This window comes from Rousettus aegyptiacus, unplaced genomic scaffold, assembly GCF_014176215.1.
Source record: "Rousettus aegyptiacus isolate mRouAeg1 unplaced genomic scaffold, mRouAeg1.p scaffold_m13_p_10, whole genome shotgun sequence".
Taxonomy (NCBI): domain Eukaryota; kingdom Metazoa; phylum Chordata; class Mammalia; order Chiroptera; family Pteropodidae; genus Rousettus; species Rousettus aegyptiacus.
The window spans coordinates 66,384,579-66,399,139 of NW_023416285.1; the positions used below are offsets into that span (position 1 = coordinate 66,384,579).

At 33.8% G+C, this 14,561-nt stretch overlaps 1 protein-coding gene across 5 annotated transcripts in view; it reads left to right on the forward strand.

Annotated features, from left to right (window-relative positions):
- FRYL (FRY like transcription coactivator) overlaps positions 1–14,561 on the forward strand; it is a 228,821-nt gene that overhangs the window by 35,025 nt on the left and 179,235 nt on the right. For all 5 annotated transcript variants that reach the window (XM_016128140.2, XM_016128138.2, XM_016128139.2 and 2 more), the window contains exon 2: positions 2,078–2,253. The gene's annotated coding sequence lies outside the window, so the exon portion shown is untranslated. The remainder of the gene's footprint in view (positions 1–2,077; positions 2,254–14,561) is intronic.

Here is a 14,561-nt window from a genome sequence, read left to right on the forward strand (position 1 = left end):
GTCAGCACTTATTATTATCTGACTTTTTGATTATAGCTATCTGACTGTGCGTGTGTGTGTGCATGTATGTTTGTAAAGTGACTATACAAACATATAGTCACTTTCTGACTATAACAGTAATAAGTGCCCTTTGGAGATTATTCTATTTTGAGAAAATGTAGAAAAACATAAAAGAAAAAAAACCAATTGACATCAAAAATATAGAAATAATATTGTCATTTTTTCTCCATGTTTTAATGTAATTTAAAAAATATGACTGAAATTATATGTGATTTTGAGTCTTGCTCTTTTTTTGTTTAACAGCATTTCCCCATGTTAATTTTCTTTTGAAATTGTATTTTAATTTTATCCTATCAAAGGTCACCTGTTCTGTTCTCTTTACTTTTGTGTTCTTTTTATTTATTTATTTATTCATTCATTCATTCATTTATTTATTTATTTATTTTTTTATTTATTTATTTATTTATTTATTTCAGATTCACAGTTAGTTCAGAGGAGTCTGGGGAGGGATTTGTGGTTAATACACCATGTTTAACTAGAAATTACATCTAGGTGAACTGCAGCATAGTATTCCAGCCATTGAGTAAATCATAACATAGTTAACTGTTTTCCAATTTTGGACATTTAGATTTCTTACAGTTTTTCTTTATAAATAGTGTTGTAGAAAACATTTGAATATAAAATTCTGTCTGCATTTTGAGTATAATTACTGGGTAAATAGCTATGAATATTTTAAAGGTTCTTGTTACATATTGACAAATTGCTTTTCAGGATGGTTGTCAAATTTAAATTTCTTCTAGCAATGCATATTATGCCTTTCTGATTGTACCTTCATTATTGGTGAATTAAATGATAACAGTTGAGTTTTAAGGTCACTAGAGCTGGGATTTTCCAGTTTTGTTCACTGATGTGTATAGTGCTAGTACATAGAAGGTGTACTAGGCACTGCATATATGTTGAATTGCTACCAGTAGGAAAAAAAATGGTTTTTTGATGGACAAGAAAATAATTTACCATTTGATTTTTCCAGGACACTAGCCTTGTTATACTGATCATATACTAACAGCATGTTTTTATGAAAAAAGAATGAAAAGTAAAAGTCAAGCTTATTTGAGAGAATTGTCTTAGATTTAATTTTGTGTGAACATTTACATGTATCAGAAGTTAAAATGATACATTGAGAAGTCTTAACTCCTCTTCATGTTTCCCTACTGTCCTTTATAGGTAACCATTTTTACCAATTTCTTAGATATCTTTGTAGTGCTTTTTTTAACAAAGATTAACATTTAAGAATATTCTTACTTCCCTCTCCCATCCCCCTTTTTTTTTTAAATATAGAGAGTAGCATACTACTTATATATTATTCTGAACCTTGCTTATTTAATATTTTCTGGTGATCTTTTCATAGAAGAACACAAAGTACTTTCTTACTCATTTTTATAGCTGTACAATATTCCTTCTTTTACCAATCCTCTTTGGTTTTTTTCAGTGTTTCACTTTTACAAATAATCCTACAATAATTTTGTGATTACTATATATCTGTAGAAGAATGTCCCAGAAAGAGAAGTGTTGAGTCAAAGGAGAAGTTCATTCTTAATTTTATAGATACTGCCACTGCCACTTGGCAGTGGGAATTGCTTATTTCTTAGGATCAGTTCTAGGTAATTCTAGGGTAAGTCCCATAATGTGTGTGTCCTTAAGTACTATGTAACCATTCTTATGATGATGGCCCTTGTGTCACCAAGAAACATAATCATGTTTAGATGATGAGGAAATTCAAAATACACTTGAGAAAGATGTTATGGTTGATGAAAAACATATTTAAATTAGAACCTTTAAAAGACTAATTCTCTTTTTATTTTCTCTCCAGATAGATTCTTTCCCTATATAGTTGAGGTTTTATTTTGATAAATAAGTTCCTCTTGGCTGCATTCTCAATTATACAAGCTAATTTCAATAATGATATATGAAAACTGCTAAAATGTTACAACTTTTGTTTGAAACATGGCTGTTGCTAATAACCAACCATATTTCTTGATTTTCTCTCACTCTCTTTTTTTTTTTTTTGGTGTTCCAGACTTCATCATTCCATATTCTGCTTGGTACATGGTGAACCACTACCGCTTTGCACCGGTGTGCCCATTTGCGTGCCTATAAAGTACAAGCTCCAGATTGAAAAAGCTTCTAGATGGATCCTTTCCAAACTTGGTGTCTTTTCTACAAACTCTGTGCCTCAACAACCCTTTCTAAGTGGTAAGGATATGTACTTTTAAAGAAATAATAGAAATTTGTAGAACAAAATCTAAAAACAGAGTAACAGGTTTTTGGAGGCTTCAAAACATTCTTTCCATATTCTGGGTTCAGTATAATATGTAATTATTTATAAAGAAATATAAAATATATAAGAAACTTTATGTGTGTGTACTTTATATACTCTATAATTCCTTATCGTAGGGCTGAGGTGGCTTTTTCTTTCACTATCTTTTTTTTTTTATTATTCTATTTAGGTATTTGAGTACATTGGGCCAAGAACATCCTTTTAATTTTCAGGAAGTTGTAAATTATGTATACATTTATGGAGATTGTCAGAGAGGTGTGTAATGCGAGCTCTTTTCATAGCATGGCACTTTTCATATTCTAACATTTTTTTGAATCATAGGTGTTAGCCACCAAGTTTTTTTTATCATCTTTGGAGGGTAGGGGAGAGAGGAATAAAATTGACCATAACAAATAGCCAAAATTAGAGACCTGTAAAATAAAAGTATTGAAGTAGGCTCATTTTGAGTGTCAGTCAACAAATATCACCAAATACCTTCTATTTACACTCATGTTGAATGTCAGTCAACAGATATTTACCAAATGCCTTCTGTTTAGCATTATGAGGAAGTAAGTCACCAAATGGAAACCATGGCGTTACATGAAGGTGCAAGGCAGGGAGGTCGAGTGAAGAATGGTGTACATTTTAGTTTTAGTTCTAATCATTAATTGCATTGTGTTTTTGAGTATAAGTTAATTAGCCTTAGTAGAACTGGTTTTCTCACCTATAAAATGAGTGAATTAACTAAATGATTTAGAGTTTCTTGGTGCTGTCACACACCTAACACTTTATGATTATAATGAACAAATTGATAGATTTTTGGTTTTTCAAGGGTACTTTTTCTTTCCTTACTTACCTGATAGAGATATTTTTAGGCTTTTTTCTCCGAATTGTGTAATTAGAATAAGATCTTCACTATCAGAACATTTTTCAGTTAACCATTTTCTTTTGAAGTTGATGTCTTTCTATTATTTTCTCTTCACATTCTCATCCTTCTCTTTTGACCTCTAGAATTATCCTTCATTTGACTCAGATGTTTATTGTCTCTCATATCATATTAGTGACTCTAATCATGCTTCCTTGACCTGTCTTGTATCCATCATTTTCACCTTAGTAATTTTCCAGGATCATTACATCTTAATGAGTGGTTCCAAAATGGGACCCTTTTAAAACATAGATACCTTCTGAAATGAGCTTGGGAGAAGGATGTTATTCTTAGGCAGGTAGCTAGAACCAATTAGTAAACCAGCATTAGTTGACGTTAGTTGACTAGGACTGGAGCCCAAAATTCTGTGTGCTACTCACAGTCACCACTTCTTGCCTTAGATCTTATCATCACCTGGAGCACCTCCTATTCTGAGGTCTTGGAAAGTTTCCTGTCATGATCATAACTCTCTATCATGTCACACTTTTCAATTCTGTTCTTTGTTTTGTTATGACTTGCAGTTTCTTGGCATTTTCTTGTTTTTCTAATCAAGTTAGTTATTTCTTAGCTTCATTATCTCTCTATTCACCCAAACCCATGATCATTCTTGCAGCAGCATCTTACATTCTCTTGCTATTTTAACGTCCCGAGGAACCTGTTTTACCAAATCTCAAACCTGTTAATTTGTCATCTACATCCTTTTTGTTTAGTTTTAGCTGCTTGATGGAGTTGGAAAAGTAGTTTGAATCTACTCGGCAATCATTTACTTGATCTCTAAACTAGTTCTTTTCAGAGTTGGCTATTTACTCTTCCTTCTGAAGACCACATGTCTTGTCACTGTCAGGTTGCCTTTTTGGGGCTATCTGACATACTTCCCGATCTATTCTTTTTACTTTGGATTTTTTTCTTGTGTCTGAAGAAGAAACCTTTTGTCTTATTTTAATTTTTTTATGGAAAATTTAAAGCAAGTACAAAAGTAAATAGACTTGTATAATGAACTCCCTTGTATTTATCACTCAGATTGAATAATTTTTAAGTCGTGGCCAAATCGTCTATCTCTCACCAACTCCTCTCTCACCCCTGTATTATTTTAAAGGAAATTTTAGAAATATAAGTTCTTTGTATTTCAGTATGTATCTTAAAGTATAAGGCCTTCTTTAAAAAAAATGTAATCACAATACCATTATCACGCTTAAAAAAACAGCAATTCCAATATAATAAAATATTCAGTTGGTGCTAATTCTAATTCTCTCATACATTTTTAAAGCAGTTGCCTGGATTGAAGCAGGATCTAGATAACCCCTCCCCCAATTGCACTTGGTTCATTTTTCTCTTAAGGTTTCCCCCTTAACTAACTTTCCCATTTTTGTTTTTAAAATTTGTTACATAAATTAGATCTTTGTCCTGTAGATATGGATACTTCTGTTACCATTAATCACTGTGAATAATAGAAAGACATCAACTTCAAAAGAAAACTCATTTTGTGTTTCTTATTAATTGGTAGTTGGATCTAGAGACTTGCTCAGATTCAGGTTGAGTCTTTTGGCAAGTCTATGTTTTTGGCAAGTGTGTCTCTGGTGCAGACACGTCTGCTTGTCTCTGATTAGTTGCCATTTGTGCCCAATGCTTTTAGATGAGAGGTTGGCAAACTTTGTAAGGGAGCAAGTAGTGGTTATTTTAGGCTCTGTGCGCCATCTGGTCTCCTCTGCAGCAACTACTAAACTTTGCCCTTATTTGAGAAAGCACCTTAGACAAAATATAAGTGAATGGGCATGACTATATTTCAGTAAAACTTTATTTACAAAAATAGATGATAAACTCTCTGCTTTAGGTCTATTAAATCATTAGGGGGTGCAAAATGGTGATATTTTAATACTGTAACTTTACTGTTACAGTAAAGTTAGGGGGAATGTTCTATAAAGAGAACCTGTTCTTTATGCTCTACTTGTTGTCATGTGATACAGTTTGTATGGTCATACACCACATAATAATATTTTGATCAACAAAGGACCACAAATATGACAGTGGCCCTATAAGATTACAACGGAGCTGAAATATCCTATTGCTTAGTGATAACGTAGATGTTAAAACATCGTAGTGCAACATGTTACTCGTGTTTGTGGTGATGCTGCCAATTGTGTAGTATAGCACAGAGATTGTGTACACTATGTAATATTTGTTAATGAACAACTATGTTACTGGTTTATGTATTTACTATACTTTTTTCATTTTAGAATGTACTCTCTTTTTTGCTGTAAAACGGTATGCTGTGTTATGCAAGCAGCAGCCTCAGACATCACTTGATCGTATCATTTTCTCTTGCTCTTGATTTACTTTCATGTTATTTTGTGTAGAACATGCTGTACAGGCCTGTAGCCTGGGAGCAGTAGGCTACACACAGAGCCTAGGTGTGTAGTGGGCTGTACCATCTAGGTTTGTGTGAGTGTACTCTACAGTGTTCACGCAGTGATGAAATCACCTAACGATGCATTTCTCAGAATGTATCCCTGTTATTAAGCAGCACATGACTGTATTGTAGGAAAGGTTGGATAAAAGTTTGGTAGTTTCCCTTGACTTACCAATTTTAAAAAATGAGTTTGTTATATTAGCCTTCTCTAGCAGTGGCCAATTACAGTTTTCCCTTCTTCCTTGGAATTACTAACTTTTATATTTAAACAATTTAGATTAAAAAAAAATTGTTAGGGGCATTAACCTTATAGATGCTTAAATTATTTAATCTTTGGCCAGTGGGAGCCTTTTCAAGTTGCTTGCTGAGCTATTTTAACATCACTCTAGTAGTTTGTGATAGCTTCTTTATCTGGTATGACAAGAAGTTCCAGGCTCATCATATACATTTCCTCCCCACACCTGTTATCAGCAATTTCTTTAGGGAGCCGTGATTTCTTTATGGGGGAATGGAATTTCAAGACTACAATCTGGGTTCTAGGGTTCTCATTGCTAATGGGCTGATCACTGTTTCTAGGCTTTTTCGCTAGTCAGAACTGGGAAAAAAGTTTTTTAAAGATGAACCTCATGAGTTCATACTAATATATCTAATTCAAGTTTCAGCACTATAGGATTTTAATTTACTCTTTTTAAGTTTACATTTGTATCTTCCTCTCAGCTGAGAATCCTGGAATCGGTGACACCAGGAATAATACGATTAGATCTCAGTGACACCAGGAATAGTACAATTAGAACATTATATAATTACTTATTTATAGAACCCCCTTATACACACAACAGTCTCAGAATATCAAAACCAATGTTAAAATTTTTTCTGTCTGCCTTCTTTTGCTCAATATTATGTCTGTGAGATTTACCCATGTTGTATTTAATACTAGTGTGTTTTTCATTGCCTTATAGTATTCCATTGTTTGAAATACCACAGTTTTTTATCCATCTTCAGTTGATGGTTATTTGAGTTGCTTCTAGTTGAGATGTTTATAGATAAACTTGCTATGAATACTCTTGTACATATATTTTGGTGGACATATGCACTTTTTTCTGTTGGATATATAGATGCTCCTCGACTTACGATGGGTTATATCCTGATAAACCTATATAGTAAGTTGAAAATGCATTTAATACCTCTAACCTACTTAACATCATAGCTTATCCTACCTTAAATATGCTCAGAACACAGTATCCAAAAAACACAGGACACTTGTGATCACGACCCTGACTGGGAGCTGCAGCTTTCTGTGGCTGCCCAGCATCATGAGGGAGATCAAAGTGTATTTTACTAGTTTGGGAAAAGATCAAAATTAAAAAATTTAAAATGTGGTTTCTACTGAATGCACATACTTTTGCACTATTGAAAAATTGTAAGTCAGACCATCATAAATTGGGGACCGTCTCTTTACCCAGCAATGAAATTTGCAGTTCTTCCCCTAGGAATGTTTAGTGAAAGTATTGTGTATTAATAATCTATCACTGCGTAACAAATCACCCCCAAATTTAGTGTCAATTTCTGTAGTGTGCAGCTTAGCTGGGTGCTTTTAACTCAGAGTCTCTCATAAAACTGCAAGCTAGGTGTCAGCTGGGGCTACAGTCATTCCAAGGCTCAATTAGAGAGGCCAGAAAGGATTCTTCTGGGGTGCTTTCAAGTGTACTCATGCGATTAGTGGCGGGTCTCAGTTCCTTTCCGGCTGTTTTTAGAACCAGAGACCAGTTCCTTGGGCCTCTCTATAGGGCAGCTGGTTGTTAGTTCGGAGCAAGAGAGCAAGGATGTCCAAGATGGAAGCCATGGCCTTTTCATAACCTATTCTTAGAGTGACAGCCCATCACATATGCTGCATTTCTCTAAAAAAATTATTGTGGTAAAATATGCATAACATAAAATTGATCATTGTAACCATTTTTAAATGTGTAGTTCTTTGGCATTGAGTACATTCACATTTTTGTGTAGTCATCACTACCATCCATCTCCAGATCTTTTTTCATCTTTCCAAACCAAAACTCTGTTCCATTAAACAATAACTTTCCATTTCCCTCTTTCCCTAGTCCCTGGCGAGCACCATTGTACTTTCTATCTCCATGAATTTGACTACTCTAGGTACTTCATATGTGGAATCATACAGTATTTGTCCTTTTGTGACTGGCTTACTTCATTCAGCATGTTTTCAAGATCCATCCATGTTGTAGCATGTGTTGGAACTTTTTTCCTTTTTAAAGCTGAATAATATTGCATGTATACGCCACATTTTGTGTATCTATTGATAGACATTATTTATCGATGGGCATTTATTTCCTCCTTTTTGGCTATTGTGAGTAATGCTGCTATGAACATTGGTGTTCTGCATTCTGTTTTTAGAAACACGTCTCTAAATCTAGTCCATACACAAGAGGAGGTAATTGCCTAAGGGTGTCAATACCAGGAGGTGGGGGATCAGTGGACCTCTCTCAGAGGCTAGCACACCGTTTAAATCAGTTTTACTAAATGTTCTTTGTACAGTTATGCCACCAACTGGATATACATTTAAGTTCATTTATTTTATTTTTTATATTTAATAATTGTTCTGAAGTGCAATTCTGTTTGGTAATCATGGATGATAGGTTCATGGTTCCAAAGCCGAATCACCAAAACAAGGTCGAGTTAAAGGAGTATAAGTTCCGTTTTCTATGTCCTTTTTTCTCCTTCTTCTTCTAAGTAATTGCACTCTAAAAACTTCAGTTTACTCTTTCATTTTGTTATTTTTTAATATAAGCAAACTATATATTTGTATCCTTCCTTTCTTATGTAAATGATAGACTACTATATACTTTGCCTTTTTTAATTGATATATCCTGGCGATCACTCCTTAGCAGTACATTACTTAACTCCTTTTTTTATAGCTACATATTACCCCATTGTGTGAGTAAATAAATCATAGTTTATTTAACCAGTTCTCAATTGATGGGCATTTGGATTGTTTCTAGTTTTTTTGTAAGTAGTGCTGTATGAGTACCTTGTATATATAAATGTCTTTTTATATTTTGCCATTGTAATTTGGGGCAAATTCCTAGATGTGGAATTGCAAGGTCAAAGGGTAAATGAGTAAGCAGTTTTACTAGATATTGTGGCATTTATCCTCATGAGAATTTTATCTCTTTGTGTTCTCATCAGTAAAGTATGAGGGCATCTATTTGTACATAACCTCAGCAGCAGAACATGTTGTTAAACTTGTTTTTTTTTTTTTTTTTTTTGCCAAATGGAATTTCATTGTAGTGTTAATTTCCATCTCTCATTATGAGTGAGATTGGATACCTTTTTTTCAACTTTTAAAATTTCTTTTTTTATAGCTATTTCAGAACCATTTAAATCAATAATGATTTATTTATTTTTTGAATACCATTATGTTGAGAAACACATTTGGCTGAATATCTTTGTATATGGTTAAAAGGCATCCGCATTTCTTTTTCCATTAACTGTTCATTTCTTTAGCCTTCTTTTCTCTAGGTTTGTTGGTATTTTCTATTTTATAAGCTCTTTACATATTAGGAATAGCAACATTTTGTTTCCTCTTTCTGCCAGTTAAATAGAGGTATTCTCTAATCTGCCTTTAGTAATTACAGATCTGTTCATATAACTTCTTTTCTCAAAAAATTTATGGTCGTTCCTGTGATGGTTAATGTTATGTGTCAACTTGACTAGGCTACAGGATGCCCAGAGAGCTGGTAAAACATTATTTGTGGGCATGTCAGTAAGGGTGCTAGTACAAGAGATGAGCATTTGAATTAGTAGACTAAGCAAAGAAGGTCTGCTCTCACCACTGTGAGTGCGCATCATCTAATTCACTCAGGCTCCAAATAGAACAAAAAGGCAGAGGAAGGGCAAATTTGTTCTCTGCATGAGTTGGGACTTTCATCTTCTCCCCTCAGACATTTGAGCTCCTAACTTCTGGCCTTTGGACTCCGGGACTTAACCAGCAGTTACCACCACCTTCTCTCCCTGCCTGACCCTGGACCTCAGACTGAGAGTTATACCACTGGCTCCCCTGGTTCTCAGGTCTTCAGACTCCTACTGAATTATAGCACTGGCTTTTGTGGTTCTCCAGCTTGCAGATGGTGTATCATAGAACTTCTCAAGAAGTGTTGGTAGCCAATTCCTATAATAAATCTCCTTTTATGTATCTCTACATATCCTATTGGTTCAGTTTTTTCTGTAGTCTCTGAATCCTTACTAATATACTCCCATATTGTGGAAAAATGAAAGCCTACCTGAAATTGAAGATGTAATCATTTTCTCTTCTCTTTTGAGACTGCTATCCTTTAGGCAACTAGACTTGATACTTTTCTTCCTCTTTTCTTTAGCTCATCTTAATCTTCTGTCATGACATCTCTGCCTCTAGAACCTTATCTCCCCTCCAATTTTTTGCCCTGAAGGCTCTGCTTAAATCTTAATTATTTCTCTAATCCTTATCATTCTTAAATCCTCTCAGGCAGGTTGATTTTTGACCCACATACCCTATTTTCTTTTGTTGATATGTCAGTTCTAAGAGTCTTCATAGTCTGTGGTTGTATTAGAAGTACTCGTGTATTTATTTGGAGTGCAACAGATAAGAACTCAATAGATATTTGTTGAACGTATGAAATTAGGGAGCATTCCCTGTGGTAGATCACTCATTGACATCTCTTGTAAAAGAGGCAAGTTTCAAGTCCAATTTTACAAATACTTTGTATTGAACCTTTAAGGAGTGACCTCATTTAGAGATAGGGAAATCTTGTCTTTTGAAAGAGTCTTACAGTTCAGTGAACATTGAATAATACTTCTACTCTCTATAATAGTTTGACAAAAAACATGTTTATATGGCAATATTAGAGAGTTCTTACTACTTCTAGGGAGGTAATAGCATATTTAGAGCATTAAATATTAGATTATTACAGTGGTGGAAAATGGCCAGTAAAATCATGAATATGTAGCATATGTAAATGTACTTCTGCTTTTCCCTTGTAGACTAACTGTTCACTTGACTAACTTGTTACCACATATCTTTCCAGGTTAGTCTGTATTTTGTAGTCTATTAATTTGTAGTAATCTGCATGCTGATGAAGATTAATATACTTGATTCTCATATGTCATTTTGTTTGAATATCAGGGTTAGCCAACATATGTTTGTTTGTTTCTTGTGATGAAAAGGGTATTATCACTTATTGCCTATAAACTTGCAAAATGATATTATATATTCCATCTTTTTATTCTGAACAGGTTTTCTTATTTCCCTCTCTTATCCCTCCCTTCATCCCTTTCTCTCTTCTTATAAACGAGGCTAAATCTCTAAGTTAATATAGCTTAGTATTGTGTAACTGTACTATATACCTATGCCACCTTCTCATATGCAATCATTTCTCTGAAATTATAATGGAAATGGGGTTTATACAGATTTGTTTTACATGCGACTTTTCAGATATTAATCTTTTAGTCTCTTTGGATTGCTTCTTGGATTAAATGACTATTTTTGTCTTATACATATTGATGCAATAAAAGGGTTGGGAAAGTATAATAATTTTGGTTCCACACTGGGATTTATTTTTGTTATTGGAAATATAGTAGGGACTAAACCTTTTAAACATGTTTATAAAAATAAATTTCACAAAGTCACATCTCAACTTTTTGTTTTTTCAGCAATATTAACTGACAGATATTTTGATTGTATTAAATGAGATTAAATTAGGACATTAAATTAGCTTCTAGAATATGATTTTTTAAAAAAATTACTTTTAAATATTAACTAGGGCAGGAGCTTATAGATAAGAATCAAATTATTTGGTACTGTGATCTTCAATCAAAATGCGTTTAGTTTGGAGTGATGAAATCTTTTATTTTTAAAACAGAATCTGTAAAATAAAAAATGTTTCATGTGACTTATGGTTTGGCAGGTTTATGAAAGTCTTAAAAGATAAAATTGTCATAAGTAAAATATCGCATTCCACATAGGATTTATGTAACTAGCAGTGAGGGTGAAAAAACCTGATGAAGTGAGAGAAATGACTCAGTTCTGCAATTTGCACTTTCCACATCTTATTTCCTCTCTCATTTCAAATCCTACATGAGTATATTACATCTTCAAGTATAGTCACATCATTAATTCAGAAACCTGATGTAGTAAATGATAAGCATTTGTTGTTTTGTAATTACTGCATTAGTACCGTATTGGAACTTTCAACAACACCTTCCTTTTAGTTCAGGGTGGGGGGAGGGGAATGGTCCTAGAGCTGGATAAGTCACACCACACTACAGATTCGTTAAGGCCAGAGCTTATGTCTTATTCATTGTTTGTGTCCTTCACTACCTGGGTTGCTATATAATTGGGCTTAGTATGGTAGAATTTTGTCTTTTCTTCTTATACTGTACCTGGTATTAGGTTTCTAGAAAGATTAATTTTTTAACCTTTTTGCTTTGTTCTGATAAATCTTCTAGTTAGTATTTACATCTACCCTTATTATGATTTGAATGTTTATTAAAATTTTTAACAAGAGGAGGAGCATAACATAAATTGCTAAGTTGGTCCAGAAACAACATTCAAAAGGGATTATTCCAATGACCCTGAGCTCCACTAAACTAAGCCAGGGACTGAGTATTCTTTCAACATAGAGCAGGAATAAACAAAAAGAGGCATGCAAGGACCAGGGGCACTGGAGAAAAAAGGTTTATTTTAAGTGGAGTGAAGGGAAGTTTCATTTTAAATCACAATTATGGCAATTGATAACTTGTATACTTTGTCAGGTTTTTCCTATAATGTAGAAACTGCTGACACAGAATTTTGCAGCTGATTGAATTATCACTGTGTTTAAACTGAGCATCCATCTTTGGGAAACATTTTAGGTTAAAGAATGCTGGTTGACTATAAAAATGTTTTCACTTCTTGTTGTTGGGTAGCCTAATATTTAAGTTACCAGATGGAGTTGTTGAGAATCTCAGCATTTGAATTCTCAAAGGGAAGTAGCATTAATCGTCTCATTGCCTATCCTTAGATGCTCCATAAAAGACCACGTTTCTAACACACAGACAAAAAATGTGTGTATATATTACTATCACTCCCACTCTTCCACCTAAATCAGTGGAAATCATCTAATATGTATTAATGAGCCTTGCATTTTAAGCAATTTATTATTGAGGAATGTTATATAACCTTGCTAAATCTTTCCTGGATGATTATAGAATAAAAATTTAATGATATTATTTCTCATTTTTCTTTTTATCATCATTCTAAATGACTTCATAAATTATTTACCAATAAAACTTGTTACAAAATTTTGTCAATGAAAAAAAAAAAAGAATTCTGGCCGAAATGGGAATGCCATTCTCTTTTATAAAGTTATTGACTTTTAAAATAATAGTAAAACATTAATGGAAGATTATTGAATTGAAATAAGCATCTCTGTGATTTGTTGCTCATAATATGATTTCTCCTTTTCCCACCTATTTTTTACTTTTGATAAGGCAAATTTATTCTTCATGAAATATTTGAGATAAACTCTGTGCTAATTATGCTTAATTATCCTCATTTGAGAATTCTCGAGCTTTTGTTCTGAGGTTCAGAATGAATATAAAGACATCGAAATCATCATAATTGCATTTTAATTTGAGAACTTTATCTCTTAAAACTGCATAAAACAGGTCATTCTTTTAAAATATGAAAATCCAGATGTGCAGTATTTATCAGCTCATTTACTACTTTGTCACTTTCCACGGCTGCAATGTTGAATATTTACAGAAATTATGGGTTTATTTGGGGTAAAGTGAAGTTAATGTGTGTAAAGCACCTCACTTAGTTTCTCACACATAGTAGGCACTCAGTAATTAGTGGTCGTAATTGTTATTATTATTGGCTACTTAGTTAATTTCGCTTTCTAGAGCACCATTTTTAGGGTGCAGTGAACCCATTCTGAATTCTGCCCTCCTATGTTTGTAATTTATTTAGCCTGACTTAGCTACTGTGAAGAATAAAGCTTATTGGTGGGGTAGGGTGGAGCTTTTTGACTTTTGTGTATAAATCCTTTTAGAGTTACTGGATGTCCTGGAATGTGAAGGATTAAGCTTTGTGACATGCTCTATATGGTCATCTATAGTGACTGAACAGATCTGGAATGTTGTTTTGTTACTAACTTTGACATGTGTTATTTCCCATACAGAGGATGTTGATCTGAATAAATTGCTTCTTATTCTTTATAAATTTCTAAAGTGAAAGGAACTCTCAGTCAACAATAAACCTTACCCAACACAATACTTTCTTTCATAAATGTGGGGAGGAGGCAATCTCAAGACAGCTATTTCTGAGATAAAGCCAGGTGCTGTTGTGTAAGTAGGAGGGTATGTGATAGCACCCAACTTTGGACCTTGTCACATTGGGAACTTATGGTTTGGAGGCCTACCATGAGAAAGTCATGTTTATTAAGCTTTAATATATTATTTAAACACTTCTATCAACAGCTAGCCAGCTCCTCAAAGAGAGGCAAAAAGCCATTCATGTAATTGTAAATTGTTGCCCAGGTAAATCCTCTGGCAACCGAGGCCGTGAGTTCCACTGCCTTGGTGAAATCTTTTCTGTCCCCTCCTCCACTTAAATTGATGACTGTTCCCCTTTTTCCTGATCGTAACTTGAACATAACTTCTATCAAAGCACCTAAAACTTGACATTGCATGTGTCTCTCTTCCAGCTGGTCTGTAAGCTCCTGGAGGGTGGCAGTGTCTATGTAAGTTAAGTGTCAACCAAGTGCAGATTCTGAGAGCTCAGGGTTGACCTTCAGTCAGTGTTAAATGTGGTGGTTTGTGGATATTCCTCAACATTAACTGGCCCAGTTACATTGTTTGCTGTTATCTCTAACAATTCTTTA